This window comes from Gavia stellata, chromosome 6 (assembly GCF_030936135.1).
Source record: "Gavia stellata isolate bGavSte3 chromosome 6, bGavSte3.hap2, whole genome shotgun sequence".
Taxonomy (NCBI): domain Eukaryota; kingdom Metazoa; phylum Chordata; class Aves; order Gaviiformes; family Gaviidae; genus Gavia; species Gavia stellata.
In genome coordinates, this window is record NC_082599.1 from 14,829,480 (window position 1) to 14,854,586 (window position 25,107).

Genomic DNA, 25,107 nt, shown 5'->3' on the forward strand with positions numbered 1-25,107 from the left:
AATTGCTATTTGTTTTGCAGACTGCCTATGTCATCCCCAGCAGGAATGAGAAGAGTGCGGAGCAAGAGGCATTGCAGCTGGCGCGGCAGCCCCCACTGACAGACACGAGACAACTGCTAGGATTCAGCACCCCCCTTCTCCCCACACAGGCTGATCCTGCATTACAAACTTGCAGCCAGCTCTCTTCACACTGTTTTGCATGTATGTGCATTGTAATCCTGGCTTCGGGAGAGGTTCCCTGGTTACGGCCACAACTGCTCCGTCCCAGCAGAGCGTCAGGCAGCGTACCCTGAAATAACCTGAGGTTATCAAAACCCTCTCAGGTAAGATCATCCTGCATGTGACAGAACTGTGCTACTCTCCCGACTCACATGTATGTAATCAATGCCAATTATCCATTTCTTTATAAGGCACTATTAAGAGATTGTGTTACACAGGTCACAGGGACGTTGTCATTCTTTCAATTTCTCAGACTACAGTGGGAGTAATCTCCATAGAGCAGCAAATGATGACAGATGAGTAACCTAAACCAGGAGATTTCTATGTTGTTTCAGGAAGATCACTGGAAGGGCTTTCCCTAGGTATAAGAGCATAGGCTGTTTTTTGCTCTTTCTCAAGAAATACATCTATTTGTCCCTTATACATTTCAGGAGCATCACCACAAAGAGGAACTCTTTCTGTCCTCTCCTGCTTACCATTCATCTGGCAGTAGTCACCAATTCTCTCCTCCCCTCTCCTCCCCTCCCCTCTCCTCTCCTCTCCTCTCCTCTCCTCTCCTCTCCTCTCCTCTCCTCTCCTCTCCTCTCCTCTCCTCTCCTCTCCTCTCCTCTCCTCTCCTCTCCTCTCCTCTCCTCTCCTCTCCTCTCCTCTCCTCTCCTCTTCCCTCCTCCAGCTCAGTATACGTATTTACTTAATAAGCCTCCCCATTTTTTCAGATGAAGGAAAACTTTATCATGGAGGAGTGGAGAGCTAAAAGGACTCATAAATAGGCTATTCCTCTCTCCTTTTTTAAATCAACAGCTTCTACATCACTTAGGTGAGCTATGATGATGTGCCAGTCCAATCTGTAACAACCAGATCTCAATGCCTCATATGGTCTAAACATCACCAGACTCATCTGACACACCAAGAATGAAGTAGATGATGCTTTACCATCTCTCACCCCATCAGAATTGCAGACCAAGCACTTATATGACAGGGCCATAGGCGGAAAAACTCTGAAGGTAGACTCCTTAAAAATACATTTTTAAAAAAATGTTCTTTTTTTCCTTAGCACTTTAGAAAATACTAAGTTCACTGGAAAAAATAAAAATTCTGCAGTGTGAGTTTCCTGGTGCTCAGTACAAATTAGAGGATGACCCCATAAGCACAAACATTCCTTTACCAACCCTGACTATCAATGAAATCATAAGGGGAGAAATAACTTTCTGCTGCAAAATAAAATGTCCCATACATTGCCTTTTACATTAACAGTTTACCAAACACAATTACATGGCAGATCATTTCAGTGATTTCCTTAGTGATCCTGAAAGGAAAGAATTAGCTCTGTAAAATGAAATTAAAGTCTTGCATACATCACTGAAAACAGCCCTCCTTCTCTCAAGGTGCCTCTCTGCCTTCTCTCCCCAGCCCTCAGGAGAGAGAGGAAGCCTCACCTCAGGTTTGTGTCACTAGGCAATGAAGATGTATGGTAGATATGGGAATTCTGAATCTCAGCTCTCTATTAAGTTTCTGCAAAATTAATCTATAGGCAAACTCAACAACATATTTTGAGAAAATTCTTCACGGCAGTCTTTATCCTGAAAGATTTCCAGGCAGACGTAAAAAGAACTGAGGAAATCTTATCTGAGCAGCTAAAATTACCTTCAAGAAACTACAAGGTACATAAGCAGCTTTCTTCTGGCTGTCCACAGGCACTTGCGACTCCCCCAAGTTGCAATTCATTGCTGCCAAAGAAATGAGCAGCAACTGGACCCAGCTGCAGAAATGCTCTGTGTACAAGTAGCCTGCATCGCATGACCAAAGAGTGAACAAAAGAAAATGCGTAGCCTGTCTGCTCCCCAATTAATGCAGACTGTAGCCATCAGTTTTACTGTCTCATATCCCTCTCTAGAGGAAGGGAGAAGAAAAATATCAGGCTGCCAGGTAAATATCTCATGTTTCTCCTGAGAAGAAACTAACTGCTGAAACTCAGCAAGGTGTAATTGAGTTCTGTCATCTGTCTTTAATGTGGCTATTTTTCCCTCTTAAATCTTCGTCTTTTGGGGTTTTTTATCATTGCGAGCAGTCAGAACTTGCCTTGGGACATGATCAGTTCCAAGTCTCTGGGTTTTGGGGGATGAGAAGGATCAGAGAAGCAGAGTTCAGGTCACTGGCTACTATCAGCTAAATCTTCCTGTTGAAAACCAGAGAGGACTTTGCCTGGACATAGGACTGAAAGTGAGGGGGGATAAAAAGCACATCTGTATGTGTACTGCATGGGTGGAGAGGTAGGATTACCCTCAGGTGAGAGCCTGCATACTGACCAGCTGCCCTGGCAGCCAAAGGGCACTGCTGCAGCCAGTGGGGTGAACTCCTTTGCAGGGAGGGGAGAGAGGAGGGCTTCAAATTCATTGCCTTTAAAGGCAGGATGTCCTTTTACCTTGGTCAGGTGAAAGACAGCAAGGATCTGGATGCTCTTCCTTACCCAAGTTTTTCTCCTAATGAACCAGGTCAACTTGTTTCCATCTTGCATTTTACAGATTCTCCAAATGAAGGAGAAAGATTTCTGCCTTAAGGCTCCTTCCTGAGTTATATAAAATGAATCATGATTTTATGTAAGAAAAAAGTTATCTTTTGTCAGAAAAAGGAAACAAGGAATGTCAGAGATTCAGCAAATACGATATATGGACTTAAAAGAAAAGAAAATAAATAAATAAAATAAAATAAAATAAAATAAAATAAAATAAAATAAAATAAACAGCACATTGTGTCTTGGGTCATTTAAAATCAGTGCCATTTTTTTTCTCAGCTATGCACCCTGCCTTGAATTCACAGTAGCTGCTGTCATGGCTCTTTGTTCTTAAATGTCTGTGAAGCATTGCAAAGGTGGAAGCTGCTCTATTTCTCCACCCTCACTGCCTTCAGGTTTATCCTCCCTCCCTCACTATTATTTCTCTTTGGGTTTTTTTATCCACTCCTCCTTGTTCTCCCCTTCAGCTCCCCACTCCTCACCAGTCACTTTCAGCGCTGTCCACTGGTCTCTGTTCCTCTCAACTCCATATTTACATCACTTTTCTTTCCCCTTTCCTGCCTTCTCTGTTCTGCTCCATGTAGCTCGCCTGTGCTTTCTTGCTCCACAACAGCAGTTTTACCTGCTGGATTAGAGCATTAGTTAACACTGAATTATATTTCACATTGAGTGCACCATGATATTATATCTCACAGAGGCCCCAGGACCTCTGCTATGCGTACAGGCTTGAACTCTTCATGCACACTTTTGTTCTGGTATACTGTAAGTGGAAAATAAGTTAAAAAGGAGTAATTATAATGTGTCAAGGAAACAATTAGATGTGAGATGAAGAAAAAGTGTGGAAGGAACCTACAGAACTAGAATATCTGGACATCAGGAAGGAAAATAAAAACAGATTTTATAAGACTGTCTTTAAACAGCTGTAAAAGGATGGCAAAATAAAGGGGCAAATGGGAAGAAACAAAGAGACAGAATAAAAAGGCAATACTGGAAAACATTTTTTTTTTTTTTTAAGAACAAGAGAAAAATCAACAAGAGAGAGGAGTCTCAAGAAAGGGTTCCCCATAACATCACTATAATAGTTTGAAAATACTCAGCCTTCTCAAAGGAAGCAATCTGATACAGAGCCAGCAGTACCGGTGTCACAGTAACAGGGCCAAAGAAAGGAGCTGGAAACCCATGGCACAGAGGATTAGATCAGATGGAGATGGGGGAAGGAAGGATAAAAATTAATGAATACAAGTAAGAAGACAGAAAGCAAAGTGCATCAAGATCTAGACCTAGGACTGATTTTATGGGACAGTAAAGCTTGAGTTCGTCAGCCATGATTCTAAAAAAGTGATGGGTTTTCTTCCTATTTGTGACTTTTGGGGTCCAACTGCTACGCCAGTTTCAGAAGAACAGTGCTAACAGGCAGGGTACAACAGTTGCTGCCTAATCCTGACCAACACTCATTGCAATCAGATGTTTTTCTACTGGCTTCTACAGGAACCAGACTGGACCCTAAAAGAAAGTAATTTGTGGTAATGGTAGTACTGCTGGTTGGATATTTTGCAGGGAAACTGCTTTTTTCAGAGAATGGTGATTTATCAGAATGGACTCTTTCTGCAGCTACACTGAATATTGAAAAGGTGGGCATTTCCAGGATGAAAAAGAGAAAAATCTTAATAGATCGTTGGTTAAGACAAGTGACCACTCATTTCACTCACCCAGACTCAGCTCTTGCCAGACTGCTGAAACCAAGTCATTTGCATCCTCATACTCACCGTATCAGGAGCTTGAACCTTCATTTCCCACATTTAGGTATGCCCAGGTAAATGTGCTTACAACACCTTGCTTCACAAACTTGGAAGAACAGCTGCTGCAGGTGGCTGCAGGAAGAGTGAACAAAGAAAAAGGGACAGGTAATCTACAGTTGTGTTTGGGCAGTTTTCAGGGGTAAATATAGCAGAAAACTCTTGCTGTACTGGTATCTCCTGAACTCAGCGTGGCTGAAGTTGCAGGGTATTCACCACTTGCTCAAATGTTGTGCTGTTCCTTTTTCAAACCATATACTTCCATGGTCACATCTTTGCCATGAGAGGAAATACTCTCAGGACATGTGTTTCTTCCCTTCTCTGATTTGTTTTGGCAGGAATTCTTAAACCACCTCATTACAAATATTTTGCTTATTCACATTTTCCATTGAAAGTGTATCTTTGGAGTTTTCCCTATCATATGAATGGGTGCATGCAATTCCATGACCTCTCTGCTGAGACAATACTTTGGGTGTGCTTACTCTAGTAACATGCTAGCATGGATCAAAACCCTCCTTCACTTCTCCAACTTCAGTTGAACTGTAACCAGTAGGTTGCTGTTCCTCAGTGGTGAGACAAAATGCCAACAGCAAGAGATTTAAGGCTCTTTGACTGATAAAGGGCTGGTGCTGTGAGTACTTCCCGTGAAGGGCTCCGCAGCTCAAGTGTTCCCTGGCCTCAGCGGGAAAAGTCTGTGCTGCTCACCAGCATTAGGTTTGAAAAGCAAAGGTATCTGTTGGATCTGAGGGCACGCAGGGCACTTACGTAGCTTGCCTCTAGCAGAAGCTCCTTCCCAAGGTTTGATAATGTCATGAAACCCTTCCTGAAAAGGCCCATTAGTTAAAATTTACACATTTTTAACTGCAAAATGTTCTCTCATTGCCTAACCAGACAAGATTTTAGTTGCTCATTTGCCCTCCCTGATTGAGTGGCAAGGTGCGTTGCGTGTGGAGTCTCAAGTGCAGCAAAGGCAAAGACTATGACCAGCAAATGATACACATTTTCCCATCCTCATAATAAAAATCTGCAAACGAAATTCTGTGCGTTAGCTGGGAAATGCTATGCTCATTTTTTTTATGACTGACGTTCATCCTGCCAATCCCACTTCTCTTTATTCAACAATAAAATACATACAGCATTTTCATTTAGCAGGAATACATTCTGGAAAAAAAATAAGGATATATTTTGAATGGAAATATTTGTGAATATATTGCTTATTTTTTATTATAAAAAGTACAGGATTAAATTATCGGCCTTGTTTTGAATTAAGTTGGCATTACTTTGGGGAAAAACAGTCCGGGCTTCAGGTGCACTGTATGACACAGATGATGGTGTTACTGGCAGAGTTTGTGGGGAGGTACAGCCCTCTCAGCTTCAACATTCAATCCATTCTCAATAAGTCAGTTAAATTCTTTTGATATATATTCATCACATACATTCGTGCCGGACCACCCAAACTGAAATTAGTCAATGTAATAGTGTATGCACATGAACGTGGGTTTGAAAAAAAAGCATGCCATGGACAGTGGATATTTTTCTTAATCCAAATCCAGTGTTTTGATGGGTGACATATTCTACCTTCTGTTTACTGACACCAAACATGGAACCTAAACTTTCCAAAAATTTCAATGTGGTCTGAATTTCATGACTCAAGCCAGTTCTGATATTAACTGATCTTGAGGGAAACTTGCATCCATTTTAAAAAAAAAGTCAATTCATGTCAAATTATTGACAAATTCTCAAAGAGCAAGGAACGGCACTGAAGTTCTGAGGCAAATATATCACACACATCCCAATATAATAATTCTTGGGAAATTTTACAAAACAATTCTCCAAAAGTACCACATGTTCCTTATATTTTTTTCAAAAAAACCACAGGGAAATGATGACATTTCCTTTGCCACTGGCCATAGTTCATGGACTATGGTTCAAATTTTGCACTACTAGATGTAAGTGCCATTGTGTTAACTTCGTTTTATACCAGCAAAGACTTTGGCTAAACACGTTAGAAATTCTTACACTTCTGATCAAACCTTCTGCAGCTGTTAGAAAAATATATTTTTCTGAATACATGCATTATGACATGTAAAAATAGCCTTGCTTGTTATTCAGTACAGAAGGAGTTAAGCCAGGAGAAAAATGTACTCTCCGAATCAGAGAAGTATTTTGGGAGACACTACTTTGGAAAGGGGAAAACTTGCTTGGTTTTTGTTTAAACTAAAACCAGTGTTGTATTGACATGTCTGGATTAGGTTTTCAATGCATTTTTCCAACCTGTTGGACACCTTCCACAAATTATAAAAAGACACCACAAACAGAAGTGAAGAGAAAGAGAATGTTACTTTTGTGCACAAATTTCTCCCCAGGGGTTTATAAAGAGGGTCTGTACACATTTTTGTGTAAAGATACAGGACAAATTTATTACAACAGAGAGGAGCAGTAAAAGCAAATTTATTATCATTTTTATCATTCCTGACAGTTCTTCCAGCGGACAGCTCAGGTCTCTGAACTGTGTAAGGCTTTTCTGTGGCTCAGAGCTTCCACATCCGAGCAGGTTTGGGAACTGAAATTTACTGCTCCTGTCAAAGTGGTCTAAAATAATCGGCCACCTCTTCTAGCACACGCTGTGTTCCTGCACACAAAATCTTAGAAAGAGAGGATCTGGGGGAGCATTGCTTTTTCCAGAAACAAAATAAATTTCTTTTCCTGATGAGTTTAACTGAAAAACTAGACAGTTTAGTGTGGGGTAGTTTGTTGTTTTGGGGTTTTTTTAAATTGCTAGTTGCCTTTTCTTTTTCTATCTGTTAACTCTGGATCATTTGTATTCAGTGCCACTGACATAACAGCTCAGTGTCTGAGGACAGGTGCTGGGAGATAACAGCAGCTTCACAAAAAGCAGAATCCTCTGAGTCAATCATTGTTGCAGAAGCAGCAAGCCCCATGATTCACGCTGTTGTCGCACAGCATTCCTGCAATATCTCCTTCACCCTTGAAATAAGCCAGTCACCCACTCTCTAAGAACTGAAGAAACATCTTCTGTCCTTGGAATGAGAAAAATCCAGAAAAAAATTGTATTTTTCCATTGCAATTATTATTCCTGATCTGATCTGCAGGCATTTCTGATCTAGTCCTTGTGGGTCTAACAGGAAGCAGTTCAGGAGCCAGGTGTTTCAATAAAGAGATAAAATATATCCGTGTTAGAAAATAGTATCTTTCTAAAATCAGAACCGTTTCTGTAACAGATCAGAAGATTCAGTCTCCTTTCCCATTGACTGGTCATACTGACCAAATTCTGCCCTTTTATTTGGAGTATAAGATTTGCTTGTTCTTTACCATGAAGCGACATTGTTCCATCTCAGCTTCAGTGCTCCTAAGAAACCACAAAGGATTGTCCAGCAGATCCAGCAGTCCCCTCTCATACCTCCACAGTGCCTAGAGAATGATGTAGTAGGTTTATCACAATGACTTTCCTTCCCAGAGCCACAGGCAATGAACACTGTCACCTGGGACTTTGGTCACCTCACACAGTAGCCCTAGAGGAGATACAGAAGGGGCCGAGAGGTTCAGTTGCTACATCTCTTCCAGATTAAAAAAAGGAGCTCTCTTTCTGTCTTTTATGGTTATACCATATTGTAACACCCCCCACTTCATGCTCAGACCCCAGATTCCATCCACAGCTGAAAACTGATGTGTCAGGTAGTGCTTTAAAAAGGTGAATTCTAAAACAATTGGGTCTAGAAGGAAGGGAATGAGCATAACTAAATATAACCAACTAATTAAATTTATAGCTAAAATCCAAAAATTCCAGAATTTACCCAAAACTTTTAAGCTTAAGAGGTGCCTTTCAGTTAGCTTCAATAGTCTTTGGATACGGCTGTTTACAAAATTTATTAATGCAAGTTTCACTACAGTATTCTCCAGCTCTCTTACAAAGAGGAAACATACGAAAGTGAATTGCTTCTGACTTGAATCTTCACTAACACTGTCTGTATTTTGGTGGTCTATGAATGCAACAATAATATTCCATCATTATTTTCAAGTCCTCTCTGAATTCAGAAACTATTAGTTTTCCACAGTCTTCTAAATCATCAAGAATTAATTAAACTCTTATTTTTCAAAACAAACACTACTGGAGTTCACTGAATAACACAAGTAAAATGTACTTAGAGACATGACGGTGAAACTTCTCCACTTACGCAACAGAGAGATGATGCTGGCAGGAAAATCAAAATGTGGCAGGGATGCCTAGATATTATGGTATTTTGATTCCAGCTATCAAACCACAAAGATGACAGAGATCTTCTGGATTCATAGCAATCATCAGCTTCAGAAAACATTTGACTTTTCTCACAAGGATACGAGTCCCTTTCCCTGAGGATGAAAGTGAGGATGCGGTGCAGTACCTATCTGCAGTGTGGTAATTAACTGTAACAAATTGGACTCCTTCACTCTTTTCCCTGCACCTGGTAAGCATCCTGCATGAAATTTTGGGGCAATAGAGCACTCCTCGTATGTGAGACAATGCTTGACAATTTTTGATGCACATTTTACTCCTCCTTCAGAAGACAACCTTTGGTAATAATTGCCATGTCTGTGAAGAAGAAAACAAAATCATATAAGCAACAATGTCTTCATCAAGGATTAAGAAAGTGCATGAGCAAATTGATGAGTTTCTTTTGTACTTATCACCATGATTGCATGCTAATGTATGCACTGGTTATGCAAATAATTCATACCAATAATTTTATGAGAACATTTGCAAGGTCTTTAGATGAGCTTAAAAACTGGACCAAATTCAGGCAACAGAGAAAATTGCCAAATCTGAAGGACTTTTACTAGCAGTTCATGCATGGAAGGAAAGAAATACCCCCTGCAACTTGCTGAAAACCTGCAAGGAGAATCCTCATTCTTCTAACTAACTGCTATTTTTGTCAGAAATATAAGCGTTTGTCATGGCACGTCATAAATTACTGATAAAGTATCACCAGTGAACATTTGTAAGTGAGATAAATGCAGAAACTATTTATACTGCTTCCAGACCAATTAACACTCTGCCATCCTTCATCACCCAAGTTTGGTGGTATTTGAGTTATTGACAAACTGAAGCTGCTTGTCTTTAAATAATCTTTGCTGTTGTAGGGTATTATTATCCCAGATGCATTGCAGAATTCCAAATCTGAGTCAGTTATGAAATTCTCCTCCAGCTCCTTCAAAAGGGGCCCTTGTTGATTTCTCAAGTACTTCGGCAGCCAGCGCCCGCAGTTGCTCTATGGAAAGACGTGACTCATGCCCAATTCATTCATTTAAAATTCTCTCCAGCTCAATAACTTCTGGCAGTCATTCCAGCCCATTCTCTGGGTGTCAGAAACACAGGCTGTTTTAGCTGTATGTTCTCTCTGGCTCGTTAAATGGAGGAGCTGGATTATCATTACATTCCTATCAATCAGGTGCTCCTCACTGGAGATTACAGATGAGCTAAGAAAGAAGCGTGGGTTTATTTATTTAACACTGAAAAGCAAGACACTTTTTTTACTGCTGTAATGTTGTTTTATACCAGCTGACCATTCAGCCCTTATACAGTAATTTATTGGAAATGAGGGAATTTTAAGGCACAGCTTCAGTAAGTTCCCGTAGCACAAACAATTTCTGAACTATTCTAACCTAGGGTTACTCAGATCACTCCTTGAACTTGCATGCCAAGAACTCCCCCTTCCCTAGCGAACTCAGACAACCCATCAACTGACATTGCCTGAGACTGCTTTTTGGAAAGGTAAGTCTGTGTCCTCCAGCAACCACACTGCTGCTCACAGCTTCCCTAACGTACACATGGCTTCTCCTGAGAAATGCCAGGCAATTAACAGCTTTGTCGTTAATGTTCGAGCACAACTGCCCTTTGCCTATGGAAGAATTGACTCTATGTCCACCAGTCTGCAGACTGTACTGTTTTAAAAAGTTCCCTGAAGATAAAGGCAGTGCAGACCAGCCAGGAACTGAAAATGGAGTTAGCTCTTTTTCCCGCTATCCCCACTCACTTCCCGTACTACCAGCCCTCAAAACTGCTCACTGGTCCAAGGGACATCAGAAGCAGACATCTGAAGATGGGGAGACATCTGAATGGGGAAAGAAGGGCAAGCCAGAGCTGTTAGATCTGATCCAGCTCCCACTGAAATGATATTCCTATTCTGTTCACAATACACATTGAACTAATTCAAAACCAATCCATCTCCTATCATCTACTGCAGCAAAATGCCATAACTCACCACCATCTTCTAGATAGAGAAAAATAGTAAGACAGCATTCATCCAAATGGCATGCCTTTAAATTTTCACAGCCTTTGAGACAGTGTGTCCTGAAGTGCCTGCTCAGATCCAGGGACAGGGAATGTTTTGACACTAATTTGAATATATTAATAAGAACATTACTAAGGCTGTGGAAAAAACATAAGTTGCAATTTTATTGTGCTTTCTGTTTTCCAATGCCTCTGCTCATCAGTCTGCTAAAAAATTTTAACAGTCCAGGCAAACGTCAAGCATAAGACAATCTCCCACACTCAAAATGCAAGACATCCTTTTAGGCTTTTTTGTAAGACCTGTATATTTTTACATTAAAAATAATACTATTGGATATACAGAAAGAGCACTGAGGAGTCTTGTCCACTTTTTTAATATTTTTTTTGCAAAAATTACAATGCATTCTATGCACTTAGGATGATCCTGAAACCCTACGCAGCTGGCAGAAGTCACATCTGACCTGCAGCCATACGTAGCATAGCCATCTATCTGAACATGATTTTGACAATTTGTCAGCCACACTTTTTTATTATTATTTATTTAAGGCAATATTTGGAAATGACTCATTAAAGTTAGTTCAAGTGAGAGCAGAACTTGCAAAAAATTTTGCAAAACTACTTTTTCAGAATTTGCAGTTCAGCCCTCTCAGTACCTTTTAGCTGGGATTCATCATACCTGTCTTTAGCCACCCAGAAATTGAATGCTTTACCTAAGCTAGGCATCTCGTCTCACTTTTTTTGGTCAATGAAGAGATACACTCACTATACCTTAGGCCTACAGTTCAATTCCACATTTTCTATTCTTCCTGAGACTGACAATACAATCAGAGGAGCTTTCCAGTGGATCGCAAGGCACCTATGATTCAAAATCCCCAAAAAATCAGCTGTGAGCTGGGACTCAGCTCTGTTTATTGGTAAAGGGAATCAGTCATTTAAAGGCCAGAACTTCCTTTTAAACGGTTCCCTTTTTGTTTACCGTAGTTTTCAAATTGTGATATTAGAAACTGCACTGCTAAAAGACACAACTTTTTTAAAGAAAAAATGCATCCTTTTAAAAAGTACTTTAAAAAGATACGCAGCAATGCACTTTCAGAGTGTTAGAAGTCCTTGCTCTGGATACAACCCAATAACATTATGTAGAAACATCAACATCAAAGCCATGCAGTTGTCTGCAACTTTACACATTTGAACAAAAACAAAGCTCCTTATCTATGTAAGAGTCACTCGAGATCCACTCACAGCATTCACAAGGCAACAATAATATTGCACTTCAGGGTATTGTTCAGGGAGAAGTAATGTGCAATCAGTAAGTCACGCTGAATAGTGTTTTCTATTTAAGCACTGGCTTCAACTTTGATTTTTTGTTATAGATACATGGCATTGATTCCTCTGCCACCACTCAGATTAGTGTGTAGATTTTTGCTTGGTATTAGACAGGTGTTAACAATGCCTAAGAATCAGAGCGTTACTAATTAGGAAATCTTAGTCTGTGGGCTGATTTCAATTCCTATTGATTTTGGTTTTAATCTTCCTCCCTTTAGAAGAAGCTCGGGTACACAGCTTGGGTACGGGTGTGTTACGAAAGGCAGGGAAGAAAAATCAGTAGTGAGTGTTTATTGTTCCTTCTGTACTTTCTCAAGGATGAACTCAAATAGATTGTTTGGAGGAAGGTTAATGAATTTAGATCAGGGTTTACAACAGCTGCCAGCAGATGGGGAGAGACTGGGGGGAGCAATCTGCCCAAGGTGAAGAGAGGCTCTTAGAGGAGCAGGAAAGCACATGCTGAGAATTCTGCCTTTTTGACAGGTCAAGTAAAGTGCAATTTATGAGATCAATAAACAGACCTGCTATTATTATGGATTAACCAGGCTTTTCTTCATCTAGAGACTTCTGCAGTACTGGAGAAAATATATAGGACTCTCGGGCCTTCTGAAATAGGCAGTTTTAGGGGAAATGTGCAGGGAAAGGGGGAAAAAGGTAGACAGAGAATCACCACAGAAATTCAGCTTTTCCTACCCTCTGTTTCATCAAAATATTCCTATACCTAAGCCTCAGTAGGAAGGTTTGCCTTTTTTCCAATACTAAACTCATTCATCACACAAAGCTCCTAACGTGACCAGCCCACAGAAAAAAAAATTAATTGAAGGTCTGTTTTTCTATCCTTAGAGAAAAAGAATTTTCCCCATGACCTTTCTATTAAGCTCTCTCCCACTTAACACTTAGTCATGTGTCAGCCTGTTCAGCTCTACCCTGAAATGATGAAACAGGCAAGTGCCTCATGCATCTTTATTTTTTATGATGCTGTGCCCTCCCGCAGATCTCATATTGTCTGACTGGGACCATGGTGCAAACAGTTAGCATGCCATGTCGGAGATGAAATCATGCTCCTTGGCAAGTTTCGAACATGGTAGTACTGATATAAGGTATCTGGAGCAATAGCAGTGTTGAGCAGCCAAATGATGAACGCATAGCAAATTCCACTATTATATGTGAGAGCACAATGTTAAAGTTCACAGGAGGAGAGAGGTTATCTTCACTGAGAATTAGCATATAGGGGTGTCGTGGTGAGTTGAGATAAAGACAGTTTAATAGGTAAAGCAAAAGCCACGCAAGGAAGCAAAGCAAAAGAAGGAATTCATTCACCACTTCCCATGGGCAGACAGGTGTTCAGCCATCTCCAGGAAAGCAGGGCTCCATCACGCATAACAGTTACTTGGGAAGACAAACGCCATCTCTCCAAATGTTGCCCCCTTCCTTCCTCTTCCCCCAGCTTTATATACTGTGCATGATGTCATACGGTATGGGATATCCCTTTGGTCAGTTGGGGTCAGCTGTCCCGGCTGTGTCCCCTCCCAACTCCTTGTGCACCCCCAGCCTACTCGCTGGTGGGGTGGGGTGAGGAGCAGAAAAGGCCTTGACTCTGTGTAAGCACTGCTCAGCAGTAACTAAAACATCCCTGTGTATCAACACTGTTTCCAGCACAAATCCAAAATACAGCCCCATACTATCTGCTCTGAAGAAAATTAGCTCTTTCCCAGCCAAAACCAGCATAAGGGGTGCTGAAACCACTTACCACTGAAATTATAAACTTACAAGAATGACCTGTCTTTTGCTCTGTATTTGTGAAACTCTAAGAATCACACAGCATCAGTCCTGGCTGAGGTTTCTAAGAGATACCATAATACCAATAATAAAAAAATCTTATTGCTTAACTTTTTAGAACATACTCCCATACGAAAAAATAATGCTGCTTTGCTTGAAGCCAACCAAAACAATTTAGATTTGGAGAATAGGTATTATCTAGGTATTATAATATAATTATATAATAATATAATATTATTATCTAGGTATTATCTGAGCCAGCAGTGTGCCCAGGTGGCCAAGAAGGCCAATGGCATCCTGGCCTGTATCAGAAATAGTGTGGCCAGCAGGAGCAGGGAGGTGATCGTGCCCCTGTACTCGGCACTGGTGAGGCCGCACCTCGAATACTGTGTTCAGTTTTGGGCCCCTCACTACAAGAAGGACATTGAGGTGCTGGAGCGTGTCCAGAGAAGGGCAGAGAAGCTGGTGAGGGGTCTGGAGCACAAGTCTTATGAGCAGCGGCTGAGGGAACTGGGGTTGTTCAGCCTGGAGAAGAGGAGGCTGAGGGGAGACCTTCTCTCTACAATTACCTGAAAGGGGGTTGCAGAGAGGTGGGTGTTGGTCTCTTCTCCCAAGTGACAAGTGACAGGACAAGAGGAAATGGCCTCAAGTTGTGCCAGTGGAGGTTTAGGCTGGATATTAGGAAAAATTTCTTTACTGAGAGAGTGGTGAGACACTGGAATAGGCTGCCCAGGGAGGTGGTGGAGTCACCCTCCCTGGAGGCGTTCAAGGAACGTGTGGACGTGGCATTGTGGGACATGTTTTAGTGGGCATGGTGGTGTTGGTTGATGGTTGGACTTGATGATCTTACAGGTCTTTTCCAGCCTTAGTGATTCTGTGATTCTGTGATCAGCACAAGCAAAATAAAACAAAAATGACAGCTCTTGCTTCAGACCAAAAACCAAATTATCATTGCTTATAAGTTTGTTGCTAGGTAGGGCAAGGCATGAACCTCATGGCAGTGTTTGATTTAAAATGTGACAATGGCAAATATTTTCTTGTGAAGATACTGATTCAAGCAAAAAAGCCTTTTGTAAAAAAAAAAACAACTTGAAATCCTCTAAATCATATCCTCTCTATATATATATATCTGTGTGTATACACACATTTATTTTTGTGTTCCAAGATTCTTGTCTATGTGTATTTATGGGGAAAATTCTATTACCTAAAAAGTAAGAGAAAGACCGAGAAACAATATGTAAATGTCAGTAAATACTTTTACAGCTTTTTTAAGTAACTATTCTGTATTGCTGAAATGCTAATTATTTGTTTAAGGAAAAAGAAAAATACTAATTTATTTAATGAAATAAATTTCAGTTTCAAAAAAAACCAAGATCACACACACCATCTGGCTTGTCTTATTCAGGTATACTGTTCATTCACTTTTATCTGAATTTATCTGAGACATCAGATGCCACCATAATCCTAGTATAAATATGAGTACATAAGTATTCTTGTGTATTTGCATACTTTCACAAGTGTCAGTACAAGTATTGCGGCCATCTTGTGGCCTATGCAGTCCTTTATTTTTGGCCCTTCTCCTTGAGGGCTTCAACAGACCAAACACCAAAAAAATAAAATATGCAATTTGAAAGAGTGAAACGGTTTTAAGATGTAGTATTTCCTTGCTATTTTTGCAATGGTAGGTATGTAGGCTACAAAAGACATCACTAGATGTTTCAAGGAGTCTTCCAAGCTTACAGCCAGGTGTCGTACTTTTATTTTTATGCTCCTAGTCCCAAGGCTCCTATCTTCACACACTCATATTCCCATACCTGTAATTTTGGGTAGCTATTTCCCTTGTCTAGTGCAATATTCATACATCTCCTATTTTCTCCACAGAAAACCTATACCCAAAATTCTTTCCACACTTCAATGCCCAACCTTGTCTCCTTTAGGTCCCCATCACAAGCCTAGTTTTTTCCTTTATGGACTCACTCGCATCCACAGAATGCCAGTTTTCATGACTCATCTAGGAAGGTTAAATTTTGGACAAGAGTGAACATGCAGAACAGATGAGACTCAGAAGGGTTTCTGTCCCCAAGTCAGGTACAGTTCATCATTATTTAGACAGTTCTGCAGTGCTGGAGGTGTGATTGTAGTACATCGAGGTAGATTTGAGACAGATTTAATCTTATCTGAATATTGTAGTGTGGTACGGTGACATAAATCTGAAGTTAAGCTGCCTACCAGCTAAAGGTCTACAGTCCCAGTGGCTACCACATCCTTGTTTTAATGAACAAGCGATACGAAAACTCTCCCCTACACAGTCTGCATCATATTCTGTTTGTGGTGTTACATGCTTTGCAAAACCTGGTTTGCAGACACAGCCGTGGCATTAAGTCACTTCATCTTCCTGAAGTCCAAGTTGTGATTTCTGTGGCATACACTTAGGGTGTGCCATAATGCATTCAGAACAATATACTTGTACAGATATTTATATTATCTTTGTTCTTGGCACAAAACCAGCTGTGGTAATACAGAGCTCAGCAGGGTAGTAAAAGCCGCCTGAGAACCTGGTAACTATTCCAAGCTATTTGCCTGTCCTGAGTCCCAGATCACTACACCTGCTGCAAGTATCCCAGTGAGCTAATCACTGTGAGACAGACCCTGCACGATGCACAGTTTGGAAGCTTACTGTAAAACAGAAAAAAGTGAGATGTGCTCTATTCCACAAAATACTTCTCAAGAAAAAAATTATCAGGAACAGTGCAATAAGAAAAAAATATATCATCACAAGTAGAACTGGTCTCATTATAAGTCTAGGGGACTTATGTGGCTTGCAGTTTTAAAAACTCAGTTTTAAATGTATTTGCTATAAATTCCACCTCTCAGGTCACTCAGCGGTAAGCTGATGATGAGTGTTTACCCACGTGGTAGATAGTGTTGCTATTAGTTATTCATGCACATGTTTTACAACAAGCTTTTGTCTGAGGTCGAGGGTTGCAGGCCTGTTTGTTCTTCACAGTATAAAGCCAAAATTCTTCAGCGAATGATCTTACAACACAGTTTGAAGGGCTAATGAATGGTGAGGAGAGTGAGTGGTGTGAGAAGAATTTGACTATCCTTCATCTAAATATGCAGCACTGCCTGTCTAATAGATTCTTGTATTATCTATTTAGGTTGTTTCTTCAAATCACCTTCCAAAAATCATTTTTGGAGCTGCTGGAAAATGAGAGGGAGAACCTGTGGCATCTCAAGGCAGGCAGGAATGCCATCAGAACTAAAATTTGCTGGTGGAAGTAGTCTTGCAGCACTTAAATGCTAATGAACAAGAAACCGCTAGTCGTCACAGACTGCTCCGGTACTAAAACAGCCATCATGAAGAGAGTCCGATTGCTGTGTAGTTAGATAGCAAAATGGTCTGACAGTTAAGCAGCTAGAGACCCATTCTTCTCTTTTCCGCTGCTGTTTTACTCTGCATTTCATTTCAGCTTTTTCAAAATGAAATGTTTCAGCTTCAGCATTTGAAATTATTTTCCATTTCATAATTAAGCTGATTTTTCAAGGGGTTAAAAAAGCAGGGGGGAAATTTTTCAGTGTTTCATTTAATCCAAACCACTTTTATCTGGTTTGATGTATGCCATTTTATTGAGAAGAGTTGTAAAGGTTTGTTATCCGAACAAAAATCGGTTATTAACGAATATAAATAAATGTGGAACTAGAATTAACTAAATGCACGTAAGCAACAATCTTTTTGAGTTAAAGAATAAAGTACAAAAAATATTTTTTCTGAAGTTTGTTACATAATCCATAGTTAAAACTACAGCTGCAGATAAACTTTCATAAATTTAGATAAAGACTGAAGACTGCCTTTATTGATCTACTTTTACGCACTCCTAGAAGTTAGTATGAATAAAGTTTCCCACCTCAGGATTTGGGGTTTTTTCAATGTTCTTCCATGATTATTGCAATCTACAACTTTGGGTAGTCTGCTTCTTTAATATCCATACTCTCCCTACCACACATGTTATAAGATGTGAGATAAAAAGAAGATGAGTTCCTCACCAGCAGAGAAGAGCGTTCCTCTGGGCTTCACCTTTTTCCAGGCACCTGAAAGTTCATCATTCAGTCTAAAGCTACTCAGTAGGATCCCTCAATACCAATATAAACATCTCTGGAGTGAGATTCACCCACCTGAAGTAAGGGACCCAAAGCAGGTCATCTGAATTACCCTCCATTCCTTATAGAGCCTAGATAATACATTTTGAACTTTGGGAAAGCAAACTTAAGATGAAATTAATTGTGTCTCTTGCTGTGTCATGTTTGTCTCCAGCAACATGAAAATAAGCATGAGATTTAAGCAGCAAAATCCCTTCATTTTCTACAGCTGTTTAGAGTTCCTGGCCTAAAAATTGTTGCCAAAAGTTAATAGAAGTATTTATCAGCAATGCTCAGGGACTTTTTTATATACATAATTTGTGTCAATGACCGGGTTTCTAGGCTGCAAGTGTAGATTAAACTATTCCCTTTATAGTTATACATGATGCTTAACTGTGAAGTTTTTTTCTAGAGCGCCAAGAATTCGAAAAGTAACACTATCATCTTGCCAGAAACATAAAACAGTTTTTCTGGTCCTACAGATTTTCAGTGACAGGATCTGTGTGCTGCATCTTCTTAGGGTAAAGTAATAAACAAAAAATAGTCTCCTAGTACTCCACCTTAAAACATAAACATTTCCATGGTTCTTCCTTTTAGAGGCTGAGTGTTCATAGTTCTACTTAGATCAGCCATCCTGTGTGGGTTCTACATTACCTCCCTGTCTTCCTCCACTTAGAAAAAAACTGCTGTGCTCATTGAATTATTAAGACTTCCATCCAGATCTGTCCTCTATACTTACAACATTATTACATAATTGGAAAATGATTTAGCAACAGGCTATGAGTAGAAAAAAATCGATAGACCTTGATAATGAGATCTGTCCTACATGTTCCTAATCAATTATTCAAAAAACCAATGTATATTACAGGAGGTGCTGCACATGTTACTAATCTTGCAAGCCAATGTTTTGTATTCCTATCTGACTAATAAGGTCTTATGAGGAAGGGTGAACTCTGTTTAAACTATCATTCATCTTCATTTCATATCCTGCCAAGTTCCTAAGCAAGGCCAGAAGGGCATGAAGCTTTTGTGAAATAATAAACTATTCCTTACTCTGAACACTGATGATATTATCTCTACTTCACTGATAGAGCATCTGCTTTCTACCTCATTAATCACAAACATTAAAATGCTATAAACTCTGTTCTTGAAACTTAAAGAAACAATATTTAGCTTATTTTGGTCTTATCTTTTTGACAGGCTCTGCTCTGCCTACTGTCATGGCAGAATTGTTTTCCTTTCATGTCCTTATAATTCAGTATATTTACGTATAATTCAGCAATCTATACAAAGCAATTTTTAGCTCTTCTTTTGATATGTTGTCTTGTGATCAGATTATTTCACTTTTGAAGAAACAAATTCCATTGACATGCAGATTAGACAGATTCTCTGTGACAACAATTTTCTTTTTTTTTTTTTTGCTTTGTTAAGTCTTTTAATACACAAGAAGAACAGCTGGGGTAACAAAATGCCATTTAGACCTTGTCCTGTGCTGGGTGCATCATAACTGCACTGCCTGAAGAGAAGTAACAGCAGGAGGAAACTCTGAAACCTCAACCTGAAAGTCATGGTTGGTTCCCCTTTGCTCTGGTGTCCCCAGTAACAAAGTTAGAGTTTGATTATTAATTTCTGCAGTCGACAAGAAAATTCATCTTCCTCTCTCAAAATGATAGAATGTAATTTACAAGAATATAGTCAGGAAAGCAGGCAGTTACCATCATGAATACAAAGCGAAGAGACTTTTCTAACAATTCAGCAGATTTTCTCTCCATTCCTCTGTATTAAGGCATTTCTCAGTCACAGTTCAACCATACAAGACTTCAGGTATGGTAAGTCATGTGTGATACCCAAGACAGAAGTAACAGAGGTCATGGCAGGTATCTGAACAGGTGGTAGTGTTTACTTACAAAGTTCTTAGTATGCTGAATTTGAAGCTGTTATTCTTCATCAGCACAATGATAAATATTTTTAAAGCTTCCTTAGAAAGTCAATGGTAGGGATGCCTTGAAATGTCTATTAATTTAAGATATAAACCAATGTCTAGAAGTATTTGATTACTTAACTGAAAGTTATAACTACTGTGAGAGTCATGTTGTCAGTGATCACCTCATATTTCTATGAGGCCTATGTCTTTTATAAGGGAAGGCAAATGATTTATGATAAAGGTGAACAGCTGGAGAATGAAACTACTCTTTTTTTGGTCTTTCTTAAACCATGTTTCTTCACATTTGTTTTGATGTCAATGCTTTGGATATAAAGGTACACCAGCAAAGACATAAAAGATACGGAGTGATTTGCAATTAATGGCAGCCATAGGAAAAGCCATGAAAAAGGGCTCAAGATCAGCCTTGAAAACCAATGAGAAACTCCACAAATCATTTACAGAAAAAAAGCCTAAGATTGTAGCTGATCAAGCAATTGCAAAATCACATGATTAATGATGCATGTTTTGGGGTGGTTTAATGGCAATTGCATTTTATTTGTGTTCTGGATTCTCAATTGTTGGCATGGATTTGGATGAGTCTTTCAAAATTTCTCCACAAGAGGTGGGCTAGAAATTAGCTTTGCTAACAAGATCTGCAATTCAGTATCTGCCATGGGGGTTTATAAAAACCACCAAATACTGAGGAGACTGGCAAGAAAGATCAAATGGGTTGGCAATACCACCTACAAAAAGCTGTTCTCCAAGTGACCGAAGTTGATACCTCAACAAAAAGAAACATCTAGTTTAGAACTATAATTTTTATAGAGTCATTTTTTTGTCATGTACTCAAAGTTTTATAGCTAACTCTTATTTCATTTTAATCAAGTCTGTTCTTGTCATTTTGACTGAAATGAACAACTGACCTCATTACCTCTATGATCGTCAGTGCGCATATCACAGCTTGCAAAGTTCACAGCAGTGCTTATGTCAATAACTACAGTTGATTAACAGCTTTTAGAGGTCATATTCCTTGAGCTCTTATCTTTAATTTTGAATGCTGGCCTTCTTTATTAAGTAATTAAGAACTTTATGTAGTCAGTGATTGAACTAGCCAGCGGTAAGTTCTTAAAGCAATTAAAGAGGACCAGGAGAAGCTAAGTCATTTTTTCAATACAAACAATTCTGTTTCTGAGAGTCAATCCAACCTCAGCAACTGAGTCAGAGGGACAATTCAAACACAGTTAAATATGTATTTATTTGACCACGTAATGCATTAAACGTGAGCACAGTAATATATATGGAAAACTGCATCGAATATGAATTCAAAATCATTCTCATACAACCCACTGATAAGGAAGACTTGTTTCTGTAGCCCAGTCATAAACAGGGCCCAACGTGCTATCGATGGTAAAGGGAATTCTGTTCCATTTCAGACCCTCATCTTGTGCTCAGCACTGAGCTTGGGTGAGCTATCTAAGACAGCTACCACATTATTGTATAATATTATGTGGCCAAATGACTTATCTCATAACGAAGAAAAAGGGGGCTCCTTTTCCTACCTGTATGGAAAACAAATAGAAAGGTATAGTTTTATCTCAAGTTAAAGTTCACTCATAGCACTGGACCACACAAGTCCCTTGATCACATCATAAATTATCAAAACTGAGCAAACAGCTGATGATTTCAACCTCAGAATCTTTAAAAGCACCAGACGTCTTATCTTTGGCCAGCCTTTCTGTTTATGTCTCCGTTATTAAAATTTGGCATTTTAACCTCACAGTGTCATCTCTGCTTTGAGGAGGGCCACAGTAAGACACCTGTCCACAAGCTGGGAAATCCTGGTCCGGTTGATGATTACCACCCTATTTTTGCTCTCTCATCGCAGAGTTACACCCAAAAAGAATTAGCACATGAACTGCAGGGATCTTGAACACATTTTGATTCACTACTCACACACTAATCTGGCTCAGGAGGCCACAGCTGAGATAACACTTTAAAAATTGCTGAGTGCTCTAACCTTGGCCTGTGATACAGAGAAGATGATGGCAATAACTTTTGCTGATAAATGATTTTGATTAACATTCTCTCCAGCCAAGTGCCTAAACTGTTGGGGACAAGAATAGGTTGCTACATAGGGAAATCATTTTTCAATTAATTATAAAGCCAGACAGAAAAATTAATGGAGTTGATGTAAATATTTGACCAAGGCCGTTTAGAAAGCCCCAAGGTATCTCTGAAACCAATAGCTGGATATCACAAAATCAAGACTGTAGACTGCAATTGATTTGGCTCTGGAACTATTCCCAGCCCTGCCTTGCATAACAAATAGGTGTAGTTAATAGCACATGTTTACACAGTGTTTTAGGATTGCAAAGTAATAATGAGTTAGCCTTTCCAATAGCCCAGAAAAGTGAGCAGTTGTTAGGCCTACAAGAACTGAGAGAGTGAGAGGCTTGCCCAAAACCCTTTGCAGGATATGGAAGAAGAGCTTGGAAAAAAGTCTCATTTTTAACACTCAAGCATGGAACTTTAATATAAGTTGATCTTTTTCCTCAACTAAATGTAAATACACACTCCTTTAAAAACTGTAGTGTCCTCTAAAACTCTTTCTACTACTTTAGGCCTTCTGTTAGTCAACTTTTGGGAATGTCTCTAAAAGCACTGGTTTTGACGGTAAACTGCAGGAACTGATGGTAAACTGCATCTCACACTGGAGGCGTGCAAAACTGCGCTGATCCAAACGCTGTTCAGCCACACTGACGTGCTCGAGCTACCCAGCACATCCTCCCAGCACTGCTTTAGGAGCAGGTACAGCTCTGTGCAAACCTGGCCACAGATTTTTGTAGTTCAGTGCTGCCTCGTGTCCTGAGCTGCCTGAGCAGGGGGTCTGCACAGCTGTGTGGTACCTCTGCTTTGGACGACCACATGAGGTGGTGCTCACTGCAGGGACAGTGCTCCCCAGATCAACCTTTAAATCTTCAGCAGGGCATACCTAGTTTGCTCCTTTAATTAATGCTTTCTACACCTCGAACTTTTTTCTCCCATTTGTTAAACCACGGTGCCATTAAGGAACTGTGTAAGGCCGAGGACCAGTATCCTTGGATTCATGACTATTATGTTCTTTAATAAGTAATGCTGAACACATCTATAAATGTAAGCTCATGAAAAGGGGAGCTCCTGCCCCACTACGTATTTCCAGATTTCTGCAAAGCTGTCATTATCTCACAGAACATTTCACATTGCAACAAATATTTCTGGCTCGTAGGAGTTTCTGGAACAAGAAAGAACATGTAGGTGTTGTGAAAGTCTCTCAGTGTTTTGTTCAACTAACAAAGAAATGTGTCCTCTTACTGAAATCTCTGTCCCATGGCTGGACAAATAGTGCTTGCACTCCAAACATTGCAACAGCTGGAATCCCACGGTATTCCTGTCACCACCAGCCCTACAAACCAAAACCAAAGCAAAACTGAGGTTCCTCCTGGCTAAACTGGTTGGAGTTATGCTAAGCTATTCTCAGTACAGAACTGACAATCAGTAGTTCCCGAATGCTGATAATAACAGCAATAAAAAGAGTGACAGTAATCACGATAGTAATAATAATAATTATAATTATAATGATATAGCTACATACCTCAAGCTGCATTTAAAATAGCTTAAACAGAATATAACTGATAAAACCAGATTCAGCATGTCACAGTCTGATGCATCCGCCCAGGAAATTCAGAAACACTTAGCTCACCGCAAAGCAAAGAGAAAACAATGAAAACACTTGCAACAGATTCTTGTTAATGGGATATTTATGGGCCAGTGCTTAAACTGGAAAAAAGAAGAAGCCAAAAGTGCTGATTATTATTCTTTCAAAGTTAAAGTGTTGTTTTTCAGTGTTTCCAAATTATGACACTGAAAAGTTTAGTGAAAGCTATAATCCAATAATAATCACAGAAATGGGACATTAAAATAAACCCACCAAGCTGAGGGAAAGCCTCAACCAGTGTAAAATAGCAAAGTTACACTGACATCAATGGAATTACATCAAATTACATCCACTGAGCGCTTGGCAAAAAGAGCAAAAAGGAAAGAGAATGCAATTGTGTATACAGGGATACCTGAAAGCTAAAGAAAGACAATTTAAAAAATACTGTATGGATTATATAAAACCAGACAATTCATAATTATTTCAAACTGGAGGAGGAGAATGTTGTAGGATAAAAGTTATGAAAACAGGTATGGTACCTAGGACTGTTGGACAGAATTCAGGTTCTCCCATTGGCTACTGAGGTGTGGATAATATTTTCTATTAGATGAAAGTTATCTAGTCCTGTCACTTAAATATATAAAGATTTTCACCTAGATGAATCAGTGGAACTATTTTTTTACTATTCTGCATGCAAGCTTCTGGCCCCCAGGAAACCTGGGATCCACTCTTGCAGAACATGCAAACAAATGTTCAGGAGAATTAAAAATACAAGAAAAATAAACAGTTCTATTAAGCTACTTACACAAACACTATCAAGACACAGTATCTCTTAAGCTTGAAAGACAGCTGGCTTCTTCAGAATGTTTTTGTCAACAACAATTTTCAAAATATTGCGTGTTCACTTAATTGTTTTATTCCAAGATTTTCATCAGGTTGAGATTCATGCCACCTGACTTTCAATGTCTATAATCTATACATCTATCTTGCAGAGCATCCCACTCAGCCTGACATGGTCAGTCCAGAAGAGTATGTTTTTTCCAGAAATGCTTTGCAATATCAATCAGCCTCGTGTGGATGTCCCAGATACGCTATGGCATCTGAAAGAGCACCTGACACTTGTGTTTTGCAAACTAAGCTGCACTCCTATGGTCAGATTCAACTCGGGGATTCAGACACCTACATTTAGGGGTAGGTGGGTGAGTTGTGCACCTAAGCCATCATAACAGTCTGGGGAAGGGTGGGTGCTCTCAGGTGGGATTTGATACTTAAAGATAGGCATCTAATACTGTTTGAGGTGGCATAGGATACCCTAAGATTTCCAGACAGGCATGGCAGATTTGACAAGATCTCAGGGAGAATAGCCTCATTTTTGGAGAAGCACCTGGAAGTCAGGCAAATCATCCTTCTTTTTTTATACATGTCATGAGA